The sequence below is a fragment of the Schistocerca americana genome, chromosome 1 (assembly GCF_021461395.2).
Source record: "Schistocerca americana isolate TAMUIC-IGC-003095 chromosome 1, iqSchAmer2.1, whole genome shotgun sequence".
Classification (NCBI taxonomy): domain Eukaryota; kingdom Metazoa; phylum Arthropoda; class Insecta; order Orthoptera; family Acrididae; genus Schistocerca; species Schistocerca americana.
Window position 1 is genome coordinate 1170384065 of NC_060119.1, and position 12390 is coordinate 1170396454.

Genomic DNA, 12390 nt, shown 5'->3' on the forward strand with positions numbered 1-12390 from the left:
AATCGTTTCGGATCTGAAAAATGGGCCAATGATTCCTTCGGAAGAAATGGCGGCCCAGACCAGTACTTTTTGAGAATGCAGGGACGATGGGACTGCAACATGGGGCTTTTCGGTTCCCCATATGCGCCAGTTCTGTTTATTGACGAAGCCGTCCAGGTAAAAATAAGCTTCATCAGTAAACCAAATGCTGCCCACGTGCATATCGCCGTCATCAATCCTGTGCACTATATCGTTAGCGAATGTCTCTCGTGCAGCAATGGTAGCGGCGCTGAGGGGTTGCCGCATTTGAATTTTGTATATATAGAGGTGTAAACTCTGGCGCATGAGACGATACGTGGATGTTGGCGTCATTTGGACCGCAGCTGCAACACGGCGAACGGAAACCCGAGGCCGCTGTTGGATCACCTGCTGCAGTAGCTGCGCGTTGCCCTCTGTGGTTGCCGTACGCGGTCGCCCTACCTTTCCAGCACGTTCATCCGTCACGTTCCCAGTCCGTTGAAATTTTTCAAACAGATCCTTTATTGTATCGCTTTTCGGTCCTTAGGTTATTTTAAACCTCCGTTGAAAACTTCGTCTTGTTGCAAAAACACTGTGTTCTAGGCGGTGGAATTCCAACACCAGAAAAATCCTCTGTTCTAAGGAATAAACCAAGTTGTCCACAGCACACTTGCACGTTGTGAACAGCACACGCTTACAGCAGAAAGACGACGTACAGAATGGCGCATCCACAGACTGCGTTGTCTTCTATATCTTTCACATCACTTGCAGCGCCATCTGTTGTTGAAAATTGTAACTACTGTAATTTCGAAAGTTCGTCCGCCTGAGAATGTACTGTTGTCCCAAGCATCTTGCAACAAACGGTGTATTTCTATCGCTGCTCGTTTAGTTTTTATTGCCGTTTCAAATATAGCGGTCATTTTTGAAACACCCTGTAAGTGCCAATGTGGTGGCGCTCCATCCTGCTGAAATATGAATTGTTGTGCTTCTTGTTCGAGCTGAGGGAACAGCCAATTCTCTAACACCTCCAGATACTGTAGTCCAGTTACAGTAGCACCTTCGAAGAAAAAGGGACCAAAAACTTTATTGGCTGAAATGGCGAACAAATGTACAACTAAATGAAACTTTATAGCTCCCTTAATTCGCCGACAGATAGTGCTTAGCTCTGCCTTTTGTCGTTGCAGTGTTTTAAATGCCTAAAGTTGTGGTATTCTTTTTGAATCACTCTGTATAATATGGTTGTTCACGTGTTGCACAGATAATTAAAGTTTGTTGTTTATAGATAGTTTGAATGATAACGAGATGTAGGGCACGGAGACAAGCAGACTGGGAGCGAAAAAATAAAGCGTACTTCATGGAGGAAGAGCGCAACGAAACGGTGGACGCACAGTTTGAACATGGGGAGGCTGTGCTTTTGAACGGTGTTAGGAATGACGATGTAGGGCACCAAGGAAATCCGTGAGACGAAAGCGATATGGTATATCTTTAGGGGACTGACAGTGTCAGATAGCATGTGTTAGAAGAAGTGACCGTGCCACAACATATCGAAACAGGGGTGATTATTAGAAATCCGGGAAGAGGAGGCAGGAAGGTATCAGAATGCAATGACGCAGAAACAACACCGCAGAAATCAAGTATGAGTTTGGTCGATCACAATACTGAGGAAAACGAAGAGGACTTCAAACTGGTGGCATTTTAAATGGGAATAGAAAAGAAAATCGATGGACTAAAGGGAGTGGAGGCTGGACTAAAAGGAATGGAAGACAAGATTAATAGACAAAAGGAAAAGAGGAGAAAATTAATGAGTTAGTACGTGATAGTAACGAGACAAGGATGGACATCAAAAATATTGGTGCTCAGGTGGATCAGATGCGAGAGGAACACAAGTCGTGGGCAAATAAACTCCAGGAAAACCTACCTAAAGTAAACATCAAAGCAATCAAAATTTTAAAGATTGTACATGATGCTAATAAGACGGTAGAGGGCGCCTGGGCAGTAGCAAGTTTCGCAAGGCGATTGGCAGCTGAAGCATTGAAAACGAGTAAACGTGCAGAACTGTAAGGACGCGAAGCAGTTATCAATTTGAAGAAGAAGGTCGAAAGCGTGGAAAAGCGGCAAAATGACGCGGAACAGCGCATCGACACGAAAATACGTGAAGCCACGGAACTTCATGCGACTGGGGCCATGGACAAATTAGTCTGAGCTGCGCAAATTAGGTACTGAAGAGGTCGGGACTCTTCTTTCGTTCAGATCTCAACAGGAAGCTATCAACACGCGTATGGAGAAGAAACCGGAGGAGGTGATAAGGAAATAATTTCAAATGCGGCCAAGCCCGAACGCACCAGAGCCAGAAACAATTTCGGACGGGACGGGTAACTGCACAGCTTTAGCAGCGAGTAGAGGACATGGTGAGATGAACGTTGCATTTTCTTGAAGCCGTGGAGGCAGCACAAATGAGGGGACATTGAACGGGGACATCCAAAGGATTGATGTTTCCTGTAGGACGGAAGCTGTCGACGAAACGCCATTTGATTTTCAACACTTCTTACAAGCCGGAAAATTCGAAATTTTCCGAAATGAGGGTAACTTTACACACACACACGCACAGTTTGGCCCCTCTTTACCTCCTAATTGGCCTTTAAAATACAAATTAAAATTAGACTTTATTTCAGGACATTTACAAGGCTTAGTTGTGGAGAAAATGCGCGAAATATTAGCTACGTTTAGGAGTTACCAGGACTTCAAGAACAGCTTAAAAAAAAAAAAAAAAAAAGCTACTGGTCCAAGGAGATGCAAGAGCGCATAAAGTACGAGATGACTGTAGGCAAAAATGTTGAGAGTTCAGGCTACAAAAGCCCAGTTAAGTTCCTTGATGCAATGATTGGCAAGAACCGGTATCTTGACGTATCATGCTCTACCTGTGAAATTATACGTTACTGTTACACCAAACTTCCGTCAGCATATCAACAAGTATTAGCTAGCAGGTGTAACGTGGAACTCAGTACGTTCCGTAACACTCTTTACGAATTAGAGTACGCATTCCGAGCAGAGAAAATCAAAGAACACAGAAGAAACTCTGACAGATACGTCGCAGGCTCTACTTCGCGTCCACAACATAACAATGATAATAATAGGAATGGAAATGTACTTAATGGAACGCCTTACGGAAACCATCACGGTCGGGAAATTTCGGGAGCAATGAAGTTGAACAACGATGATACCGGAATGGGAACCGGAACAGTTATGTACTAGGAAACAGAGGCTGGAATGAAAGGAGGAATGAAGTCTGAGGACCACAAAAAACGGATGGCGCAACCATGGATCCGGTTTCAATGACAGTGGAAGATGTGAGCGGATGAACAACGGAGGAAACGGAAATGGAGGTCAGACTAAGGAAATTGAGATTCGAGGACCGAACCCAGGACAAGGGGCGCGAGGGAATGTCAACCAACGTCAATGACTAGTTGAGTATGCAGAAGAGGCACAAAACGCATCTGAAACTGAACACGGACGTAGCCTCATCAATGATATTAGATACGAACATTTTGAAGAAACGTTGCTGGGAGTCTCCTATTCTGAACAAGCCACAGACAGTTGGATGGGCGGTGGCAGCCGAACATATGCATAGTAGCATAAGTTTTGTTTAGTTGTGATAGTGTTAAAGACAACAATCATTTCTTTAGATTTTTTCTGATTCACCATGATAATTAGCATAGGGTCTTCTCCTATTACTACTAGTCGTTAGAGTTAGGCATTGATAGAATTTCACTGTACCTGTATTTCTTAGTCACATATATCAAGTTTATAGATGTCCAGATGGTCATCCCACAGCTGACTAATTACAATTTTTGAGAGTAGAAATGTGCCGTTTTCACGACGGAAACTTCTTTGTTTATTTGTCCTATTTCGAGTGAGTTACTGTGTTTTTACAGCAGTTTTGCAGTTTGCACGGAACGACAGACTCAGGTGTCACAACAACCATAGAATTTTATGTCTTTTAGTCCGAAACAAGTGCACGAATACTGAGGACGGAATTCTTCTCGTAACATCTTGGAGTTCAGATACAATCAAATTTCTTCTGTTTATTCTGTGTGCAACGCAGTAAACGCCCTTGTTCGATCCGGTATATAATTCCATAGCATAGTGTGTGACAGGGGTGTCGCTGAGATTAGTTTGCGAGACCCATGGAAGTGTTTTGCAGGATGGCCGTGTATTGTCCACGCGAGAGGGGTGTTGACTTCTTGTGTGTTTTCGCAGTGGATTGTGACCATTGCCGAGCGCTGTGTGTCTTCGCTGTGGGCGCCAGTGGCGCGATGTATTTGTGGTGTGTTTTTCGTCTGGGGACGTCGCATTTGGTGCGATGTTTCTCGCGAATGGATATTTTGTTCGAATGTGGTTACACAGATGAGCTATCGCGTCTTATGCGATTGTTGTTCACTATGGTTATTCGCTTGTGGTTATCGCATTTGGTTTCCCACACTATTGTGCATTGACATTCGTGTGGGCTTTGCTTTCGCGAATGGTACGCAAACGCCTGAATGGTAGATCTTGGGTGTTAGTTTGTACTATGTGGCGTGAGCACGGAATGCCAAAGAAGGGGAAAAAAATCAGATTAGCAGTGAAAAAAGGGGGTTTATGACCAAGAGAAGTCTACTAGTATCGAACAATAGGATTTAATTTGCGGAAGGAATTTCTGAGAGCTCAACATTATATGGTAGAGGAAAACGGACTGTGGGAAAACCAGAAGTATTTGAGATGCGGAGCTAAAGAAGAATGTTGAAAAGTAGGTTTAATGATAAGGCAAGGAATGAGGGAGTTCCCCGTACAATAGGCGAGAAAAGGAATATAGGGAAACACCGACAAGAACAACAGGATGATGGGACATCTGTTAAGACATCAGGGTATAACTTCCATGGCACTAGAAGGAGCTGCAGAGGGTGAAATCTGTGGAGGAGCACAGAGTTTGGAATATAGGATACGGCAGTCCTGCGTTATTCTGATTACGATGCAAAGTTCCTTTGGGCGTGCATGCATGTCCAAATGGACAGGCACTGAGGTGACTACAGCCGTTATGCAATAAATGAAATGAATTCGCAATTGCGAATGAGGACAACGATCGGCTGTAGAATGAAATGACGACAGTGAAAATTTGTGCCGGACCAGGACTCGAACCTGGGTTTCCGGCTTATTGAGGAATACGTCCAGAAAATAATTGAAGATGTATGTTATAATTTTTGCTTTGAAATGAAACGTTTCGCACAGGAGAGGAATTCGCAGAGAGCCGCATCAAACCTGTCATAAGAGTGATAGTTAATAAAATAAAACATAAATTTTAAAAAATCGACGTACATTTCTTATAGAATCTCGCAATCAGAAATTTCCTCGCCCATGTAGAAATCCATAATCGTAAGTGTATAAATGGTGACGGTTAAGCTGGATTACTTCGGCTCCAGCAGAAGTTATGGATTTGAAATGTGCAGTAATAGCCGGCCACTGTGGCCGAGCGGTTCTAGGCCCTTCAGTCCGGAACCGCGCTGCTCTTATGGTCACAGGTTCGAATCCTGCCTCAAGCATGAATATGTGTGATGTCCTTAGGTTGGGTAGGTTTACGTACTTCTAAGTTCTAGGAGACTGATGACCTCAGATGTTAAGTCCCACAGTGCTCAGAGCCATCTGAACGATTTTTGTGCAGTAATAAAAGTCAACTTGGGAGGCATTGGAAACGTAAAGCCTATTCAAGGAAGCGGATATTTTACGTATCTCCGAGGTAGATGATTGTCTTGTCCTACTTTTCTTTTATTCGAAAAACAGTAAATTTGAATTAGAATTATAATTAGTAAGGAGAGTATAGGATAATAATGCTCGTTGTGGCTTCATTGAGACAAAGACAGTTTTAATATTGGGACAGGAACGTCAACAGGTCAAGCGGAGGAGTTACAATTCGCCGCTACTCAGCGCGGGACACAAAGAAGAGCGGACGAGGAAACGAAGGAAAACAATGCGCTGTCAGGGCGGCGACATCTGCGGCCGACAGCGGCCGCTGTGCCGCATCCGCGGAACAAAAGAGCGCCCGACACAAGGGAACAAGTGGCGGAGGAACCGCGCTGATGAAAGACCCCGGCCTGGGCCAGACCCTGGAAAAATACTGTCCTCGGTCAACAGCACAGCGGAACACAGGGCGGCGGGCGGCACGAGATCGTGGGCCAGCGGCCGATCGAAGCACGCCGGATTAACTCCGCCACTGCCGCCACGGAGGGAGTCGTCACTGGGAAAGAGGGCGGACGGCGCAGGCGGTGGGCGCCGCAACTGATTCTCATGTCAAACCCTCCTTTTGAAGCTAGTGAAGCTTGCATGATTTTTCTACTTCGCCTTACCATATCAAAGGGACAGCTACTATCTGGTACTTGTTACCACAACAAGTAAAACATTCTGGACAAGTGTCCACAAATGACAATGACTTATATCGCGTCCAATCCCTAAAACTATACACTACTGGCCATTAAAACTGCTACACCACGAAGATGACGTGCTGTAGACGCGAAATTAAACCGACAGGAAGAAGATCCTGTGATATGCAAATGATTAGCTTTTCGGAGCATTCACACAAGGTTGGCGCCGGTGGCGACACCTACAGCTTGCTGACATGAGGAAAGTTTCCAACCGATTTATCATATACAAACAGCAGTTGACCGGCGTTGCCTGGTGAAACGTTGTTGTGCTGCCTCGTGTAAGGAGGAGAAATGCGTATCATCACGTTTCCGACTTTGATAAAGGTCGGATTGTAGCCTATCACGATTGCAGTTTATCGTATCGCGACATTGCTGCTCGCGTTGGTCGAGATCCAATGACTGTTAGCAGAATATGGAATCGGTGGGTTCAGGAGTGTAATAAGGAACGCCGTGCTGGATCCCAACGGCCTCGTATCACTAGCAGTCGAGATGACAGGCATCTTATCCGCATGGCTGTAACGGATCGTGCAGCCGCGACTCGATCCCTGAGTCAACAGATGGGGACTTTTGCAAGACAACAACCATCTGCACGAACAGTTCGACGACGTTTGCAACAGCATGGACTATCATCTCGGAGACCATGGCTGCGGTTACCCCTGACGCTGCACCACAGACAGGAGCGCCTGCGATGGTGTACTCAACGACGAACCTGCGTGTACGAATGGCAAAACCTCACTTTTTCGGATGAATTCAGGTTCTGTTTACAGCATCATGATGGTCGCATTCGTGTTTGGCGACATCGCAGTGAACGCACATTGGAAGCGTCTACTCGTCATCGCCATACTGGCATATCACCCCGCCTGATGGTATGGGGTGCCATTGGTTACACGTCTCGGTTACCTCTTGTTCGCATTGACGGCACTTTGAACAGTGGACGTTACATTTCAGATGTGTTACGACCAGTGGCTCTACCCTTCATTCGATCCCTGCGAAACCCTACATTTCAGCAGGACAATGCACGACCGCATGTTACAGGTCCTGTACGGGCCTTTGCTACGGTTGCAGGTTCGAATCCTGCCTCGGGCATGGATGTTTCTGATGTCCTTAGCTTAGTTAGGTTTAAGTAGTTCTAGGGGACTGATGACCTCAGAAGTTAAGTCCCATAGTGCTCAGAGCCATTTGAACCATTTGTACGGGCCTTTCTGGATACAGAAAACGTTCGACTGCTGCCCTGGCCAGCACATTCTCCAGATCTCTCACCAATTGAAAACGTCTGGTCAATGGTGGCCAAGCAACTAGTTCGTCACAATACGCCAGTCACTACTCTTGATGAACTGTGGTATTGTGTAGAAGCTGCATGGGAAGCTGTACCTGTTCACACCATCCAAGCTGTGTTTGACTCAATGCCCAGCCGTATCAAGGCCGTTATTACGGCCAGAGGTGGTTGTTCTGGGTACTGATTTCTCATGATGTATCCACCCAAATTGCGTGAAAATGTAATCACATGTCAGTTCTAGTATAATATATTTGTCCAATGGACACCAGTTTATCATCTGCATTTTTTCTTGGTGTAGCAGTTTTAATGGCCAGTAGTGTAGTATCACAACACTGAGTACAAACTTTAATTCAGTTAACCCTCTCTACCATAAATAATCTTGAGCTCCCTTCACCATGGAAGAACGGGAAGCAACTTTTCAGTTTGTGAAGAAAGATAAACTTTCGGGGCTGTATGATTGAACAGTGACAGAATATCACGGTTGGTTCTCTGCGTTTCCTCCTTGTCTGTAGCGCGTAGCTTTTGAAATTCCCGCTTCACGCTCTGCTGTTTTCTTACCCTAGTCAGAGGGCGATGGGGCGTTGCTGCGGCTAGAGAGCCTGTATAGGGAGAGAGTGGCCAACCGGACGATACGGCGGCCATTTTTCTGCCAAACTGCGGGCGGGATTTTTGAATGGCCAGTAGTGGAGTACACACTCACCGAATCAAAAGCACAAGTCAATATGGCGAAATCATTTGTTAAATACCTTTGTTTATAAGCATAATGTGTTACAATAATTTTCACACAGCCAATTTTCGGGTTTGTTTTCAAATTTAACTATGTATATTGCAAGTTGTTTTATATGTTGTAAAAAGCAAAAACGACTTACTTCGCATAGATAAGAGTACTTGGTTGGTTTCCACAAGACTCCTGTTTGATTTATGTCAGCCCTGTTGACTGCGACTGCCCACTGCTTTCGTCTTTCTTCATTGCGTGGAAATGCTAACATGCGAAATCCACCTTCGCCTCTATTGGAACAACCAAATGCAGCACAACCTGGCATCGTTTACGAACGTCTGCACAACGAATTACAGATGTCAAAAACAATACTGTACAATTACTAACGTGTTTACTTCAAACATGTAGGGCTACCGACTTCATCACAAAACGCTTCATTATTTCAACTCGTATTTAAGATCGCAAACGCTAATTACGTACCAAAAACGATATACAACTAAATCGAACATTCAAGGACAACGCATAACAAGTCTCTCAATAATTCAAATACCTTTTAATCGTTTCCAAAAGTCCTCTGAACTTCAACTCAAAAGCACAGCGAAAATAGGAAGCGCGAGAGACGTTTGGCGCCATTGTTCTGCCAAAGCTAATCAACCAGTCACGGGCAACTTCACCTATGACCACTCTCTCTGTATACAGGCTCTCTAGCTGCGGCCGGCTGCCTGCCGTGTTTGCGGCAGAGCGTCGGTCGGGAGGACGAACTCTGGATTGCGGACGCCTGGGAGTGTACAGGAGGCTGTAACGGAACTGAAATGATGGTGGGCTGACAGTAATTTGGAGCCCGCGCGTCGGAAACGGGCGCGCTGGTGTGAGACTGCCAGGGAGTGCACCCTGATGCCATCTATTGGCGAAACTGGGAATTAGCGCTGTCTCAGACAATGCAATAAGATATCGGAGTCAAATGTATTCTTTTTCTTGGTAATTATAAGCTATTACTGTATGATTTAATGTTATAAAGCGCTAGTAGTAAATTATTATGACTGGTATGAACTCCAGGGTAATAAATATGAATATTCTTAAATACTAAATGATTTCGGTGAAAAGGTGGTAGGGGAACGCCCCCACTCTTGGTGATACGAGCGTAGCTAGAGGTAGCTGGAGACACAGGGATGGAACAATGGAATGGCCTGGGGAGTGTTGACGTGACAGGACGTGCGTAACTGTGCTCACGCAAAAGTGATTGTGCAACCGCGAAGAGGCGAATATCGTCACCGTTTGTGGAGTGGAACGCGACGAATGGTTGTCGAAGCCGTCTCTATGCCACTGGGGCTGATTGTAGGAGTTCCTGCGCCCAGATTTTATGGCGGACGTGCAGTAGCTTATGCGAGTGCTACAGCTCGTAGTTCCAGCCGCCATTAAGGGCATGAGGCGTGAAGAGCAGCGTTAGCCACATGCATCTCACCACCAGCACCGACACGTCTACCCAAGGCAAGACTGCTTGAAATTGTTCAGTCGAACTTTGTATACATGTAAAAGGAGAACACCAGTTTTATTTTGTGCAAGTGCAGAGGACAGAATATAGTAATGAGCAAAATTACGACGCATGTTGTTCATTGTAAAGTGTAGTAACCTGAAACATAGTGTAGTGAAATCAGACTGAGGCCACCATCGCCTCTTTCATTTACAATTCTTTTGGTTGTAGAATACTTTAGCGTTTAAGAATGTTGAAAAGTGCAATGGTCACACCAGAATGAGTCGCCTATTTATAGTTACCTAAATTTTTCTGAGTAACCTTTCAAGTAAAGTCACTTAACTAATTCTATATCAATTGTCCAAAGAGTACAATCCAAAATCATTAAATAAGTTGAAGGGTAGAAGTTTGTTAACCTAAGTTGCTTAAATTGTCTTGGTGGTAATTACCAAACCAACTCACAGAAATTGAGAGAGTATTTGCTTTGTAGAATCACCCAGAATGATCAGAAAGAGTAATATTCAGAATTAAGTTTAAATTCAACTCAAGCCGTTTCACTTTGAAACGAGCCAAAAAATTGATTTATTCTTTTGCTCCTTCAGAGCTGGCGACCGTAGTTATAAGTATTTTCAGGAGGATTCGACGGTAAGTCTGCTGCTCTCGTCGTGCTGATAGGATTATCTACTGCTGCTAGCAGTGGTGATTGGATACATAAGCTCACTACCAAGTTAAGTGGGTCAGGTAGGCAGTGTTACCGTGTGAACTGTAGGGCACTGTAGGCCGTGGATCGAACCCGTTCAATCATCACAGCTCTTTGAGAAATAGTCCGGTTAGGAGTGTACTAATCCAATAGGTAAATACTGGTGGGTAACGGTCAAAAATGTATACGCAAGTGAATTTAGCAAGGTCCATGTAGCACCTAGTTAATGTGGTGTAATGGCGAGGGTAGGAGTGGAGTAAAAGTGAGCTGAGCTTGTGGCAGCTGTGCTGTCTTCAAAGATTAATAACGTGAATTCACTATTACCTCTTGCCATTAGGGCTGAGCTATTTACGGTTAAAATACGTAGCAGTAAGCGCAAAGGCGTGACAGCTACAAGTCCGTATTGGCTTAATACATACGGAAGTAGGAAGCGGGTCAGTCTGTCAGTGGAGGGGGTTAAAACAACCGAGTCAGTTGAGAACATACCCCGTCTACTGATGGAAAGATTCGGTGGTTCGGTCGCATGTGGCGTCCGTGACAGGACATGCCAATTTTGTAGAATAATGGCTGCAATAAAAATGTTTTATATAAACTTGTAGTTTCAAGAAAATTTTAAATTTAAAATTCTGTTGTAGACAAATATACCACAATTGGTAAGTTCAAGACGATAACCTGCAAAGCAGCAAAAGGAAGTCCAATAGTAGGAGTTAAACAAGTAATACTTGGTTTAATAAACATTTCTATTAGGCATGAAATACAGCAGCTTAAGATGGAGTCGAATAGTAACAAGCAAGACGAAAACATTACAAGGTCAGACCCAGCATTAGGGACCATAGATACTGTTGTAGGGTTGGAAAATCCTATAGATGAATCCACACCCACAAAACAGGAGGAACGGGAAGTGAAACCAAAGGTAGTGAAAAGTGAACCCAATGTATCTGTGGAGGCAAGTCACAAGGGAGAGGATATGGAATTAACAAGTTTGTTAAATAGTATGATGGCGCAAATTCGAGAAGGGAATGCTAGTTTGAAAGCAGAAATGGCTAGTCATATATCCCAACTGGATGAAAACCTATCTGGTAAAATAAAAGCCAATTTAGATATTTTGAATACGCAAAGCCAACGTATCACAGAGGTAAACAAATCAGTAAATAGCATTAGGGCTGAAATAACAAATGTTCAGAGAAAAGTCACAGAAATAAAGAAAAGATTTGATACCGAAATTCAGAGATTAGAGATATCAGTGGAACCTTTGGTTAGTGAAAAATTAGAACCGATAATTGAAAGTAAATTACAGGTGATAGTACCAGTTGTAAAGAAAGAGATTGTTAAAGAAACGGCAGCTGATATTGAAACACTGCGCAATACCATGTTGAGTTTTGATGCATGTGTGCAGGAGCAGGAAAATACACTGCGTAATGAGATAAAATTGTTAAGTCAGCAAGTTCAGAATCAGACGTTTCTTAACTGTAGTGGTATCCCATTGGTAATGCAAAAATCGGAAATACTGAGTAGGGAGGAAAAATACGATCCTCAAAAGAAACAAGGTGGATGGCATCCAATGGATTTTACAAAAAATTGTGAACGTGTTTTACCAACAGACATGTCGGATAAAGAAAAAATTAATTTAGTAATAGACGCTTTAGCAGGTCATGCTAAACGTTGGGGATTGAATTTGGATATCGACAATTTGAAGTTTACAGACTTCAAAGAAAAGTTCCTTGAGGAATTCTGGGGCACACAACAGAGGGATAGGTTGTGGAGAGAATTCGTTGTCGC